This window comes from Lontra canadensis, unplaced genomic scaffold, assembly GCF_010015895.1.
Source record: "Lontra canadensis isolate GAN:19392208 unplaced genomic scaffold, GSC_riverotter_1.0 scaffold26, whole genome shotgun sequence".
In the NCBI taxonomy this organism is placed as follows: domain Eukaryota; kingdom Metazoa; phylum Chordata; class Mammalia; order Carnivora; family Mustelidae; genus Lontra; species Lontra canadensis.
Window position 1 is genome coordinate 12,771,781 of NW_022631020.1, and position 16,938 is coordinate 12,788,718.

Below are 16,938 nucleotides of genomic sequence, written 5' to 3' on the forward strand. Positions count from 1 at the left end.
ATTTTAAATGCATCTATTTTAGTTACTACATAGTAAACACAGTATCATTGTAATATCATGATTATATATTACATGTTTGAGGTCTTATTTAACCTAAAAATAATACTTGCATGCAAATAGCTATGAGCTATAGCTAATGTATTTCTAGACACATCTAATAAATTATGTTTATTGAAATATGCATGTGCTTATATGGACATATTGCAGGGAAAGAAAAGAGACATGGTGACTTTAGGGTAGTATCTTTGATTTAGAAGAAATATGAGGTAAATAAAACTAAAGAAGAAAAAAAATCAATATTTTCAGCTAAGTGGAGGAATGATAAAAGAGTATAATGTCATCAGTATGAGAAAAGAGAAGATGCCAAAGACAGTGTGGCCGATCATGCCCAAAAGTCTAAAGAGAAATTAGATAGGATAAAGGACCATTTGGTGTGGAAAAGTATTGTTGGCAATTTTGAGGGAGTGTTTCTTATAGAGTTAATTGGGAAAAGCAGGACTACAACTGATGCATGAGTAGAGTTAGTCTAGGACAGTTTTTTTGTATAAAAGTGTTAGTGAAGAAAAGGAGATAAAATAAGAGTTGCAACTACAAGGACTTTATTTTATAAAAAAGAAAACTAGTAAAGAGTCCAGAAGCATCCAGTTTAATTCAGGAAAACAATTTCTTAAGAAGTGGCCTTCTTGGGGTGCCTGGGTGGCTCAGTGGGTTAAAGCCTCTGCCTTCTGCTCAGGTCATGATCCCAGGGTGCTGGGATCGAGCCCCGCTTCGGGCTCTCTGCTCAGTGGGGAGCCTGCTTCCTTCACTCTCTGCCTGCCTCTCTGCCTACTTGTGATCTCTGTATGTCAAATAAATGAATAAAATCTTCAAAAAAAAAAAAAGCGGCCTTCTTTGTGGAAGATGTGACCATGTGAGTAACTTCTTGCTAATGAGAGAAAAAAAATCAGAAGTAAGACTTCAGGCATATTTCCTTGAAAAGGCGGGGCCATAATCCTCTCCTCCCTTTTTTCTTTTGATAACTTAAGGTTCTGTTACAAAAGACAAAGACAAATATTGTAAAAGGTTAGACAATAGTCTGCAAATTCTGCACCTTTGCTCTTCACATTTCCATATATTACCTCTTTTCTGATAAAGAGAACCTACTTATAATATCAACTAAACCAAGGGAATAATTTCCCCAAACCTCCCTCAGAACAAACTTGGGTCTGAGTGTCATGTAATCCTCCCCATCAGCTATGGATATGGGATATGGTACATCCTGAGATGAACTAATGAACTAAAAGTTCAATTATCTATCCTCATATATCCAATACATCACATTAGAAAAGAAAAATGATAATTATAATAAAAAGAACTTCCATTTGGAAAGAAACGATTGGAATGTCACAGTGGTCAGTACTTTTAACACTAAGATCTTGCTAGCTGGAGTGGAGCACAGTGAGGTGCTTAGCTTGTCTAGCAGGACTCCCTCGTCTTTCGCTTCTGGTTCTGTCTTCCTGGAAGTCATCCTTGCCCACTGTCCTTTATAGTCTCATCTGAGGTAGACTTTGGGAAATAATGCTTCCCGGATATGGAACTTTGGGCAATGTAGGGCTTGCTTTGTGAACTGGGCGAACTGCCTACAAGTTCCTTTGGTATAGTTACCTCACGACCTTAAAAGTACAAGAGCTCCTCTGTCTTAGCTTTGATCAGACCCATAGGAAAATTACCACCCAAAGGCCTGAAGCTTGAGTATTCTTGTTTTTTGAAATGCTGTCTCTGTGCCCTGCTCACCTCTCCTCCCTTCAATTGAATGACAGCTCTCCTAAGGCCTTGGAAACACAGTACATTTAATCTGATTTACTCAGAGTGCTGGATCCCGTTGTCTTTCAGCAAACGTTTGACAAAAAGCAAGCACAAGCCCAAAAGTAAAATAAAACTGTGCCTCCAGTCTTAACTCCTACTTAGATGCAGTTCTGCAGCCACTTTTCATTACTGCTTCAGTACTTTGGAACATAGCTGCAATTGATTTTTAAGCCTTGGAATGCTTCAAATCATGTAACTTATGGGCAACTTAGGTTGCAGTCCTCAGGACTTTTGTAGCCATGTACTTTTCCATTTTTGCTTAAGAGAAAATACTTCTAGGTTTTTTGAAATATCCCTTTCTTTGGGATGTTTCTAAAACCACAGGAAACAACCTAAATAGGCCAGGATTATTAATTTTTCCTTCTGTTTCCCTAACAGCCTAAGCACACAGTCTGTCTTCTAGCTAGTTTACAGCAGGAAATAATCTGTTTTGCCAACCCATGTTGTGCATTAGACATTTTTACAGCTGTCAGTATCTAAACCTTTGCCACCCAGCTCCTGCTTACCTTCACCAAGCCAAAGCATTCTTTGTTTTGACATTCATTCATTCATTGGAAATATATCCATTTTTTTAGGTTGAAATTTTCATTTGCATACAAATTATCTGGGAGCCTATGGAAAGTCAAATTCTGAATCAGAAGTTCTGGTGTGGGGCCTGAGACCTATTTCCAACAGAAGCCCCACTGATACCAGTACTGCTAGTATACATACCACACTTTGATTAACAAGATTAGTGTGCCACACTACTTACAACTAGTAATTACTGTATTTAGCAATATTCTCAATTTAAGATAGCCAGATTTAATTTGGGCAGTTCAAATAAGGGAGAATGCATAGTTGAAGCATACTCCCAGGATGATCTGGAGGACTGTTTAAACAGACAGTCATCTGAGGCTTCACGGACAAATCCTAAACCACCCATAGGCCTTGGTCATAGAAGGAGTTGCTGCCTTTGCAAAAATATAAGGGAGAATAATATTAAATTTGGCACCATAAATACTGATTCCAAACCATGTGCCTCTTCAAAAATCAGAAGCTGCTACCCTAGTTCTTGGCTTCTGAACATCAACTCTGTCATAATCCATAACAGCAAAATGGATTTTCAGCTCCCTGACCCTCTCAGTGCATAACTAATAATGAATCCGAGTTTCATGAGAGTGCATCTGATTGGCAAAATGTAAGCAGCTCATCCTTCTAAAGAGCCACAGACCTGATCGGGGAAAAAAAAAAAAAAAGATAGAAATACAGTTTTTACCTTTCTACTTTCTTCCCCTCAGGAAGTTGGCATGGAGGTGTGATAGACAGTTCATAACATTAATTCTATCACAGGCAAGTTTTCCAAGGGATAATGTTCTGTATTTGCTTAAATGATTACTGTAAGAAAGAAAATGAGAAAAAGTCAAGTGGATTGATATGCAGATATTCCATAAATTAATATAAAATGATAGTTTTAAAAGTCAGAGACATCTGTATTTACAAATAAAGGGAGAAGAACAATGAATTATTTTAATCAAAGGAACTATTTATGGCAAAAGTAGTAAATAGATGTCTTCCTAAATATAACAGTTTAAAGGATTTTCCCTTATGACAGCATATGGATGGTTAAGGTTTATAACTATACATTACTAAATCAGTCTTGAGATTTATAATTTGTATAAGCTTGGTTTAAATAAATGATCGTTTCAAATCTTGAGATCTCTAAAAATATTTAATGTTTATTATACATACCAGATATTAGCAACCAAAATTTGCATGTCTTCACTCAGAGAAGAGGAGCTTTGTAGACCAATAGTTGTTTTGTGATAGTTATTCACGGGCATATGCTATCATGTTTGTTGCCCAAAAAGATTATGCATGTAGAACAGAAATGTATCCTAAAATTTGATATTTTGGAGTGATTTCTTCTCATTTTTTTTCTGCTTTCAGTTTATGCTTTTACAAATATACATTGCTTTATTTGCAAAGGAAACTTCACCGAAACAGGAAGTAGTAAAACCCAACTGTTAATTGTTCTGATTTACTATGAATTAACATATTTATCAAATAATACAGTTGATGAAAATTTGGACAACAGTTTTGAGATTTAAACATTTTATAAATTCCCCTTATGTCATAGTCATATTTTATTTTTATAGAACCAGCTGCATACTGTTTACTACCTAAGCTGAATACTTCAACTGTTAAGTTTTTGCATACTTTACTGATTGAAATGAATATATTAGTAGTTGAATTTGCATATACCCTGATTGCCCTGAATATTGTGCAAGTGTATATGTTAAGTACAAAAAAAGTCCAAGTAGTTACTTCTATTATGGAGATTTGAAGCCCACGATATAAAATTAACCTAGACATGAATATTTGGTGAGATTCCTTTACTGTTCTCTTAATCTGTTATTAATAGGAAAGATTATTCTTTAAAGCCTTTGAGTGGCATTATTGGTCACTTTAAAATAAAACTGTTGTTTTGATTACTGTTGTCAGTAATTCATGATGAATGCCTGATTGCTTAAAAAAAAATGAAAGAAAAAAACCTCTTTAGCAATATATCTTCTTTTGTTGTAATATTGATATCATGGGGATATAAGGTCTATTATATATCTTTTATGTAATGCAATTTAACTGAAATTTTATTAATGTAATTTCTATGAACATATGAATTGGAGGGATGAAAATATTATTAATTTAGTTTGTACTGTGTGCCAAATGACCAAAAATAGTTTTGCTTTAATTCTTTTAGCAGCTGCCATTGTTTCACAGATGAGGAGACTCAGAGATATAAAGCCCTTGAAAGTTACACACCAAGTATTGGATCTGAGACTATAATCTGGAACCATCCAAATTAAAATCCTCTATTGTCTAGTGTATTATTTATACCCTAGACGAAAAGAGAGTCTTTTTAGAGTCAATACTCTGTCACTAACTAGGTCTGTGTTATTGAACAAATCACTTTGTGTCTATTTCTGAAGTTGAGTTAATATTTATCATTCATACATCACATAATTTCTTAAAGGGCATGAAATAGAGCAAATTGGGGCTTTTCGAAAATCATAAAGCACTCTTTATTTTAAGGTATCTAGAATATGTATACCAGTCAGTTGATTTTTATCATAATATAAAAACAGGTTTTTAAAACTGAGGGTTGCCGGGGGGAGGAGAGTGGGGAGAGGGTGGTTGGGTTATGGACATTGGGGAGGGTATGTGCAATGGTGAGTGCTGTGAAATATGTAAGCCTGATGATTCACAGACCTGTACCCCTGGGGCTAATAATACATTATATGTTAATAAAAATTTTAAAAAATCATATTGGAAAATATAAAAAAAACAAAACAGGTTTTTAGTAAGGGTATATCTACTATGAGTGAGGAGTGAGTAGAACTTACCATGTTCGCCAGTACTCATTATATAATTTAGGAGCAGAGAGGTAGTGATTCACCTGCAGAGTGATGTTCCCATATTTGCCACAATCCTTGACATTGTTGCCTTCTCATATGTTGTTTCCTTTATTTGGAAGGTCCTTTCTCCCTTGTGCCTTGTAAACTCGGATCTTTCTTTCCGTTTATGTCCCTTTCCCCTGAAAAGACTTTTCTGATCAATCTCAATGTATATTACATCCCTCTTGCTGAAGCACTGTGTACATATACCATCATGGCATTTGTAAAACTTTCACATGATTGTTATTCTGTCTGTGAATCTTTCCAGTCTGAGCATCTCTGGTAAACCATAGTGCCCCAGAATATTACCTGAGTAAGTGAAAGTGCTACTGTCTCAACTATGATACAGCCATAATTAGGTTGTGTATATCCTTGTTTAACTTTATGTGATATATGTTGTGGTAGAAAACACATAACATGAAATCTACACTCTTAGCAAAATTTTTTAGTGTTCAGTACAGTACTGTTAACTATAAGCATAAAGTTTTACACCATATCTCTAGAACTTTTTCATTATGCATAACCAAATTTATATACCTTAAGAAATTTTGTGAAGAAAATAACGTATGAGTAAGAATGTATGAGCATAATTTTGGTTGAGTCAGATTTTTCAATTTTTTTTCTTTGGAAAAAAGTTTGCTATAATATTGTATGATATCGTAACAGTATATATCACAAATCAATATTATACATGCACATAAATATGTGCATTTGAGTTTTCTATATAATTTCTATAGATAAGATATATGATATATTAAGAATTATAGAAATGTATTTTGGGGTAAAGAAAGAAAAAATATTAAAAAGATGTATTTAGGGCACCTGGGTGGCTCAGTGGGTTGAGCCTCTGCCTTCGGCTCGGGTCATGATCTCAGGGTCCTGAGATCAAGCCCCATGTCGGGCTCTCTGCTCAGCGGGAAGTCAGCTTCCCCTCTCTCTGCTGCATCCCTGCCTACATCTCTGTGTTGAATAAATAAAATCTTAAAAAAAAAAAGATGTATTTAAATAAATTTGCTTATTTTATAATGATAAAATAATTTTTATTTTACAAAGTAATTTGTTTATATCATTTAAAATTACAAAATAATTTAATTTTACAAAGTAGTTAATGTAAGTCGTATCACAAATTTGGCACTTGAAAATTCCCTCTAACATTTATAGTAATTGAACTTAAAATGTGAGCCAATGGGAGTAGAAAATGATAAATCCAGAATTTAAACATTCAACTTTTGTCAGTAATGACTAAGGCATGATTAATAAATTGTACTACATTTAGAGCTAAATTATTAAATCAGGCTGCCTAATCAGAAAATCAAGCTGAACAAACTATAGTGCAGTTTAAAACTCAGCAATTGTAACTTCAAAGTGTTTAGCTGTATCAGTGGAATTGGTGGTTGAATCATGAAATGTGCAGTGCAATTAGTTGAGTATGAAAATCCCACAGTGTTACAATATGGAAATGAATCAGCAAAGCTTCCTGGTGATTGCTAAATACCTGACTACTTCCTCAGTAACTATAGTTCTTGAATAATTCCCTAAATAAATATGGAAATAAAGTTTAATGAAGTGAAATAGTGAATATGAGGTAGTCTTTGATAAATTTGGGAAAATTTATATAACTTGAAAGTAACTGGCTCATTTTCTTTTATGTATGTCCACTGATCTACAGGGCCTACTGGTATTTACTGCATATTATTTGTGTTCTTTTAGAATGTTTTTTTTGTTTGTTTGTTTTGTTTTGTTTTTATTTGTTTGTTTTTTTTTTTTCTGTCATTAAATGTTTCCCACTAGGAACAAAAGGTGAGAGTTCCCTCATTCAGAAGAATTAACTCATAAAAATATAGTATTTGTATTCATCAACTTAATAGAGTTATTAACTATACTAGGTATAATTTGCCACCCCCCCTTAAAAAAGTTAAAACTTCTTAAGACCTTTACAAATGAAAGACTAAACATTTGACTTATTTTGGAGATTCAAAAAAGAATTCCCAGAGATTGGAAATCTTGGCTACAGAAATTTTTATATGTGTTGAAGTTTGGAAAAATATTATTTTTAAATTTTTAAATTTAAGATTAAATTTAAAGTTTTTAAATTTTCAGATAGGAAGTGTGGAGGAGCTGCATTTGTGAATATTTGGAAATTCAAAAGCTATACAATATGTGTGATGTTTTCTTTTACTTCAAAATTTATGTCTGCAAGTTTAAGTTCTGTACTTGAGATAATTTTCCCAATATACTTAATCTTCAGCTAGACTAGTTAGCTGTCAGATGTCATTGTTCTTTCAACTGACACTTCATGTCCTGGAAAAAATTATAAAATCATCTTAATATGACCAAATTCTAAATAAGCACACATTATTTTTCAAGGAAATCTAACATTTTGAAATAGTTAAGCATTTGATGCTATTGCCACAAACTGTACTTTAAACGTACATATAAAGAATGGATATTTGGAATGAGAAGGATTTTCAGGTCTTCTCCCTAAACCTTCAGACTGGGGCAACAAATTCAAATGCTTATGGGATCCAGGCAGGTTATTTTTAAAAAGTGGAATTGGAAGACACAGTAGGAACTGAGGAGCTTTCTGAAAATTATAATTAGGTCTGACCCAAAGAGAAAAATGACCATATTTGAGCTGAATGTTGCCCTTTGATCTAACAGAACAAGCAGTTCCAGGGCTGCCATTTTTTAAGGAAAAAAAAAAAAAATCTGATTTTTTTTGAAGCCATTAATATAGAGGCTGCTTTTCGGCAAGCAGGCTCGAACAATGGAGTGCGGAAGGGGCCACAGCAACCACCTGGCTAAATACACAGAGGCCTGTCAGGTGACCCACCCCGAAACATCCATAGGCCCTAACTAACCAAAGGGCTACTTACAAAGAGGCACAGTTACCAAAAGAGGGGGAATGTCATATGTTGCCATACCTCCTTCACCTTCCACTTTTAAAAACAGTTCCCAGGGAAGCCTGGGTGGCTCAGTTGGTTAAGCCTCTGCCTTTGGCTGGGGTCATGATCCTTGGGTCCTAGGATTTAGCCCCAGTTCTGGCTCCCTGCTCAGAGTGGGGTGGGGAGTCTGTCTCCTCCCTCTTCTTCTGCCGCTCCCCCTGCTTGTGTGCGCACGCGCGCGCTCTCTCTCTTACTCTCTCTCTTGCTCGCTCGTTCAAATAAATAAAATCATAAAAAAAAAAAAAAGATAAAAAACAGTGCCTGCCCACCGCCTCCTTGCAGACAGCCTCTTCTTTGCAGTCCTGCCCACATTCCTTTGCAGCATATTCACTAAACTTCACCACAGGCTTCTACCAGATCCTCACTCCATATTTGGGGGCCCCCATCCCATCAAAGGCCCTATATTTAAGTATTGCCTACTCATTTATTCTTTTAAAGAAATAAGTGTATAGTCCAAATATAACACATCTGTTTATCAGTTTATAAATTTTCTATAAATGGAATTTTATTACGGATGGCATCTTCTTTTTTTGGACTTTTATTTTTTTTAAGTTTTCATTTAAATTCTGGTTAGTTAGCATATAGTGTGATACCATTTTCAGGAGTACAATTTAGTGGTTCAACATCATCTTTCAACGCAGTTACAGACATTAGGTGTTGATTACTTCATGAGGCAGTTCCTGTAATTAATAGTCAACTTTGTTAGATGCCTTTTCTTACCAAGGACTAAGAAATCTAAAATAGAAAGGTCAAAAGATGATTCAATTCATCCTTTTCTTTTATATGTGAAAACTGAAAATCAGGAAATGTAAACTGTACACATAAAGTAATGCAATGGTTTAATAAGAGATCCAGAAAGGAAAGCCATGAAAATGCAGTAAGCACTACCCTGTGAGATAGCTCATGGTGGATGTCCCCATCAATAATCCTTGTAATATAGACATTCTTAGTTACATTTTTGCAAATGAATAAACAACTTTAGGTCAACTGCCCGTTATTACATAGTAACTAAGTAGCAGACTAATCATCTGAACCACATTTCCTAGTTCCCAGGCTAACTCTCCATATTGTGCTACCAATTGTTGCATTGAATTTCAAAAATCAGTTTGGAAAAGTTTAAGATTAGGGGTCTTCATACTGTTCCCCCTTGACTATTTATATTGATTATTGTTTACAGTAGACACAGCTGAATTGATGTAAATTGAGGAGGGCTTTTGTGTATTTCAGTCATTATAGACATAGACGAAGGACTACAGTACTGATCATTGGTTAAACCTAAAGACATACCACTGTTATTTCCTGATGGGCACAAAGGAGCAAGCAAGAAAGCCATTTAGACCTAGTTTCTCCAAAATAGGCCTCAGCAGGTGTTGCTGCCAAATATCATTCTAGTCCCTATGGTACATCCTAGCTGGGTTGCACACCAGAGAGCCTCAGCTGACAATAGACATCCAGTGGGAGTGTGCCTGCTGGTGCAGAGCAGCCATTTTCCCTGCATTCAGGACCTGCTCGTTGATATGACAGAAGACACCCTAAGTGAACTGTTAAAATTTAACACAATGCTTAGGTTTGCAATCCTTAAGCTAAATACACTTAACAAACCTCTGGGGTTAATATATAGTCTTAGTACTGGTGTCTGTCATCCAAATTAAGCAGATACCATGTAATATAATTGAACCATAATTAAAATATATTTATCAAACTCAGATTTATGACATACTTAGAAGAAGCGTTAAGAATAGAATTAATATGCCAGTGGTGTCTGCTGTGCTAAAAATTAATTTTGGCACATTTTAATAAATTTTATGAAAATTTATCTAAATTTGGCCACTCATTTTATCATGCCTCATTATTTTTTCCTTCCTTAGACAACAATTAGCAATGTTTTATTTATTTTAATATATGTAAATAGTCTCTCTCTTTGTATTAGAATCCTGATGAGATGAAGGCAGAGGTCTTGTCTGATTTGTTGATCATAAAGCTTGGAATCAGAGTTTAATAAAAAATAATGGATCATTAATGAAGCAAAATAAAACATAGAAGTTGAAAGAAGTTAAAGGAGTGTTATGTAGTCATTCTTCTCTCAGGAGAGAGTTTAGATAGTGATGAATATATCAAAATTGACAAAAAATTAAAGTTACCCACTAAGAAACTAAATAGTATTTAGAAATTTCAAAGAGTTGGAAAAAATAAACAGGAACAATTTAAGAAGGTAGAAAGGCAAAGGAAAAGCAGCAAACTTGCTATGAAATTAATTTATTTAAACCCTAAATTGCTAGGGTCAGTGGGAAAGAACAGAGGGAAAATACTTCCTATAGGCTCCATTGAGTAAGAATAACTGGGAAATCAAGACAAGATGTAGTAATGGTAAATAGTTGTAATAGACAATGGGTTAAATTTCAGACACCTAATCGCTCATGTATTATGAATCTAAAAAGTAGCGAGCATATAAGTAAGATAAATCGTATTTGATTTAGTCTAAATGAGAGGAAAGTTCAAAATTTCTCTTTATGGCCAGCAAATATATTTTTACTTGTTCTAGATCTTAATCTCCCTTTTTGTAAGTCTTAAATGGTTATATATATAACCCATTATGGTATTTTAGCTCCTGCCTCCTTAAAATTCTAGGGTGAATTCTAATTAGATCATCGTTCAAGTCCAAGATCCATATACTTCACTGTAAAAACTCTTTACCTTGTGTAATATACGCTTTCTTCTCCAATGCTCTGTAGCTTAGTTTTCCCCATCTTTCTTCCAAATTGATCTTACAAAAAAAATTAAATAAAAATGAAAAGAATTTGAGTTGTCAGGCTCCCATCCTAGTTTATTTTTTTTCTATTTCTCTCACAGTGTTCTAAATATATTATTTAGATACAAATCTTTTCAAATCTCCCAGCAATATTTCTATTCTTAAACAAAATCATCTTCATCATCTTTCTCCCAGAGCTTCTCTGTCTAATCAATATCTGCTCATCCTTTTGTAGAAGTAAAAACTTCTTTACCTAAAAGCCATTTGGCTTAAGGCAAGAAACTAGCTAGAATCTCTTGTTACTTTGGATTCCTAAGAAGTCTGGTACAAAATCCTTTAGACAAATTAATATTTATTTTCTCCTTTGTAAAGCCATGCTTAAAATTTAAAAAAAAAGTAAAATAATCTATCTAGTAGCATCTTATTGATTCATGCATTATGCATGTGATTTTTATTTTTTTTAAAGATTTTATTTACTTATTTGACAGGGATCACAAGTAGGCAGAGAGGCAGGCAGGTTGAGAGAGAGGAGGAAGCAGACTCCCTGCTGAGCAGAGAGCCCAATGTAGGGCTCCATCCCAGGACCCTGGGATCATGACCCGAGCCAAAGGCAGGAGCTTTAACCCACTGAGCCACCCAGGGGCCCCACACATGATTTTTATATACAGAACATGAACATCTAATAGGTCACTGTTGGCTATGGTAGCATGAAAATGCATCTGTCAGACCTCTAACTGCAGGAACTGAAACTGAAGCTATAGCATTCTGAAATTCATGGCCATGTTTGTACCAGGTCAAGGCTTCTCATAGGCTGGTTCCAGCCAATGGTTACGTACAGCAGTAATACTAAATCAGATCCATTCCTAGAAAATGAATAGTCCTCAGAAGGCTAACATTGGCTTAAGGAGTCCTCGTTAGACTTGCCAAATTTTTTAATAACTGCAATACAGTCTAGGATTCTCCCACTTAACCATCTTTCCCTCTCTCTCTCATAAGACTCAGACCGGCATTGTGCACTTGACACCTCTCCCAGCTATCTTAGCGTTCTCTGTTTTGCCTCACAAGCCTCTCTTCTCATAAATCTCTTGAATGTATAGTCCCATTTGGCATCTGCTCCTTAGGAGATCTGGACTTCCACATGGGCTTAATCCTTTTGTGTTGTCAACAACGACTGCCTTAGAAAGCAAACAAATAAAACATAGAAATTGTGTATAATTCTTCTCATATGAAAAATGCTTTGCAGAATTCTGATGAAACATGGTGGATACATAGATATATTTTTGCTCTGTACTGGAATTCTGTGACAATGGCAAATTGAATTAAAGGCAGATAATCATATATAACAGAGTGAAAAATGAGATAACAGCATTTTAGAGATATCAGTTAACTTTGGAAATTAGAAGGCAGGTGGGGCAATTACATTAATTAACAGAGTGAAGAAAGTGTCAAAAGTGATGCCAGTTGGGCGCCTGGGTGGGTTGGGCCTCTGCCTTCAGCTCGGGTCGTCATCTCGGGGTCCTGGGCTCGAGTCCTGCGTCGGACTCTCTGCTCGGCGGGGAGCCTGCTTCCTCCTCTCTCTCTCTCTCTCTGCCTGCCTCTCTGCCTACTTGTGATCTCTCTCGGTCAAATAAATAAATAAAAATCTAAAAAAAAGAAAAAAGTGACGCCAATTTAAAAAAGCCTCTTTAATTTAGATTTGCATCTGTAATAGGGAGTTGGTAATAGTACCAACTTCTTTATGTTCTTTTAAGGAGAAATTGAGTTAATGCATGTGGATCACTTAGAAACTAAAGGACTTTGCTCATAGTAAATATTCTATAAATATTAACTGCTATTAAACTATTATTCTATCAAATTCAAAAACTTTCACTTCTGTACTAGAACAACTGCCACATAAAATATATAAAGTCTCAAAAAATGATGAGGGAAGCGCCAGGGAAATAGGGGTACGTAGCCTCTTAGAAGGCTGGGAGGCCTATGAGGTAAAGATTTAAAAGCTGGTACTTCTGCAAATTTTATGTATATCTATATTTCAATTATGTAACAAACAACAGAATCATAAAAAAGTGACTATAAGACAGAATAGTATTTAATTTTCTTTACAAATATTGTAACAACAACAACAACAAAAATCCTGAAAGCTACCACTTCTTTCAAAGAGGCTTGTGAGAAGTGAGAAAGGCAATGTCTGTGGCTGACTGTGAAAGGTTGCTGCCCATGAAAGCATATTGTGAAAATATCAAGTCTTCTCATCAACAAAGAGTTCTATATTCAGGCCCAGGAAATCTTTTCTCTTCTCTGCATACATTTACTCCAGCATTCTTCCAAAACCATTATTTCTGATACCTTAAAATTACCTTCATTTCATTATTGCCTCTGTTAATTATATTACCAGTGATTCCTTAGAGAAGCTTCAAATCTCTTCTGCTAGATTTGCAGGACAAGTAAAGCAGCAATTCATAACTAGTCAACAAAGGCAAGGAGAGGTCATAGGCTATGTTGGGAGGCATGTTGAGTTGTTGGGGTGAGGGGGGTACGGTAAGGGCAGTGCTCCAAGCAGCAATGCTCATTACCAAGATCACACTTCAGTTCTCATTCAGGTGGCCGACTGGAAAGTACGAAATGGAAAGATACTTTCTAAAGTTTATGATTTGTTACTTTACAACTAACTAGTTCTAAAATCATTTCAAATAATAAAAACAAAATTGATCAATTTTCTAAATGGAAGAAAAAGCAATACGTGTTATTAGCCATATATGGTCTGTGCCCGATATTTAATAGCAGTGAATATATCTGACTTTTCAGGGTAAGAATGTTTATTCCCCAGTTGTAAAGACCAAATGGTTACATATATATATATAATCCCTATAAGCACCCAAAGCTGCATTTTTGTTCATTGTTTCCAAATACTTCATCTAATCTAACTTGTTCTTTGTGTATAACCTATTTGGACTTGGCGATTGGTGGCTCAGCCAGAAGTCTTCACAGAGCTTCCAAACCACTGTCTTACTCTCCCTTCACATGTAATGAGGCACAAAATCCTGCTGTTCCTGCTTTCATCGTCCTCTGTTCATTCTCTTCACTGTTTGGCTCCCCATGAGCCCTAGGACTCATCAATAAAATAGCTGTGCAAGCGTTTCCTCATGAGGCCATAGGTCACAGTAAGAGATCTGAGAGCTAATGAGCTGTGAATACTTTGAAAAACTACCGATCTCATCGGCAGACTTGTGACATATATGTCATATCCAGTTCAGATCCTGGCCCATACTTGATGTTCAATAAGTATAAGTGAACGAATTAACAAGGTTAAAATTGGTCTCCCTCAATTTTGCTTCCATTCTCTTTCATGTAATCTGTATTGCTGCTCAAAAAGTTTCTAAAACACAAATCTGATTATGTCTCTTTCCTGCTCAACACCATTCTTAAGCTCCCCTACCATCTACTGCCCTGTTTCTAAAACAATGGTATGTCTTAAAATATCCTGCAAAGCCTGGTAAAAATTCAGAATCCTAGGTTTTAACCAGACCTTCCCAATCAGATTCTTTGGGGATGGAAGATCCAGGATTTGCATTTTAAAAATTCCTCAAGATGATGTTTACATGCTGAATTGTAAGAACTGACTCACAGGAAAAAATTAAGCTGGTTAACATGGTGTGTGAGTAATGTCATTGTTTGGCCCCTAAATTTATAGTCTCGACTTCTGCATTGCTGAGCTGTCTTACTGACTTTATACCAGTGCACTCTACACTTTTCTTTTTTTTTTAAATTTTCTTCAAGCAAATGGTGCTCTCTTCTTTTTGAACTTACTTTTCTTCCACCCAGGCTGTTTCTTCTTATACTCTTAAAAACTCCGCAATTTTATATTTTATAATCCAGTTTAGGTATAATCTCTTTCAGAAAGCTTATATAGTGTCCTATAAACCCTGGCAGAATTGATCAGTCCCTCTTGTGATACCCTTGTATGCTATTATAGCTTCCTGGGGTCCTCACAGTGTATTATAATTTGTTTATATATCACCTCCTAGACCATGAATGCTTTAGGTCTAGTGCCTATGTTATATTCTGCTCTTTAACACAAATCCCTAATAGAACCTTAATGGGTTAGTACATTTTCCATGGATATTTAGTGGATAACTACATGCAAACAATGTGTGTTTGTTTATTCATGCAGTGTTCTTCCTTCCTCCCTCCCTTCTTCCTCCCTTCTTCCCTTTCTTCCTTCCTTCTTTCCTTCTTTCCTTCCTTCCTTTTTGTCAGAATTATCTGAAACACAAATCTGTTCATGGAGAACTCTTCGAAAATGCTTCTTAAGTGACATCTTCTCATTAGAAATGTGGAGTCCATATTGAAGAAGATGCTGAATGTTATGCACTAATTCCCTGGTGTTAGCAAATTAAAGATTAAATTAGAAATAGAGAATTAACGTAGAGAAGCAAATCAGGCTATGCTAGTCATGTATTTTCTTTAAGAGGAAAGCTGTTTAAAGTGTTTCTAAACTAAGGTTTAATTTTTAATATGTTTCTTATTTTAAAAAAATGAAGGTTAATAAGGGAAAATAATGTGTTTGTTTATTCATTTATGCTCCTAAATCTTATACAAAGTACTTCCAACTTCTTTTTACAGAGAAAATAAGCCAAATGTCTCAGCAGTTTAAGTACCAGATTAGCACCTGCTTTAAGAATTTAGGAGGCACTAATTGACCTGAAAACAGCCCAACATGAGCAGCAGGCATGGTGCTATGTTTGCTTCAGAATCTAAGTTTTGTTGCCAGCATTTACCTTATGTAAATATAAGAAAAGCAAATTGAACAGTACCATTGCTTGTGTACTAAAGCCATCTCTCATTGAGCCAAATTCTCCCTTGGAGCATGCCATACCTTGGAACCTAGATAAGCATCCAGTGAGATGGATTAACACTTTGAAGTCACTAGGGTATCATCAAGACTTTTTGTTGATGATACTGTCTTTGGCACTGGGGAAAATCTGGCTCATCTTGTTAGTAGCAGAAAAAATGCAATTTAAGTGAGCTTCCAGGATAATTAGAGCAGGTGAACAGTAGACAGAAATAATGCCCTAAAGAGATGAAAGAAAATGCTTAGATTCTTTTTCACTTTATTTCAGTGCTACTAAATGCCATTGGTATCTGTTTGCTCCTGTGTCTCTGTCAGTCCTGGATAGAAAATTAGGTATTTAGGGAGACATTAACTCTTCCAAGCCACTTGGAGACTATTTAGTGCACTTCTGAGCAGTGCTAATTGACAGAGTTGTAAATGAAAGCATCACAAAAATGTGATATTTATCTATACTGATTTAAGAATGTTAGAAATTCACAGGAGAATGACTCATTGTCTTCCCTTTTATAAAGAAATAGAATTCCAGACTTCTGTCAGTACTTAATTATATGAGAACAGTGACACAGTGGCTTGTTATATTTGGGGAGTTTACATTAACTATAAGCTAAAGGTTTTATAGGCTAAAGTTTACTTTCCAAAATCTTAATAGCTCCCAAATCCATAAGAATAACATTTAAAATGTATTTGGTTGGTTTTTCAAGAGAATTGGACTATCATCCATTTGATCAATATTATTTCTAATATTCCTTCTATGTAAAATGAACCAAGTGCTTCGTAGTCTAACCTATCAACTCCTCCCTGAATATATTTTATGAATTTATGTTTTCATATATTTTGGGGTATATTGCTTTAACTGAAAAGTTAATTTCCTCTTTCCTAATGAAGATTGAGCTCCATATTATCTCTCATATGTAGTTTATGGTGACCAGACCAAAAAATCACTTGAACAATAAAGCATAGGAACATTTTTCAGAGCAGTGAAACTAATCTGCATGATATAGTAATGGTTTATAAATAATGATATGCATTTGTCAAAAGCCATAAAACTTAACAGCAAAAAAGGGTAAACTTCAATACAGGAAATTAAAAGAAAAATACTCACTTAAGGGGCTGGAA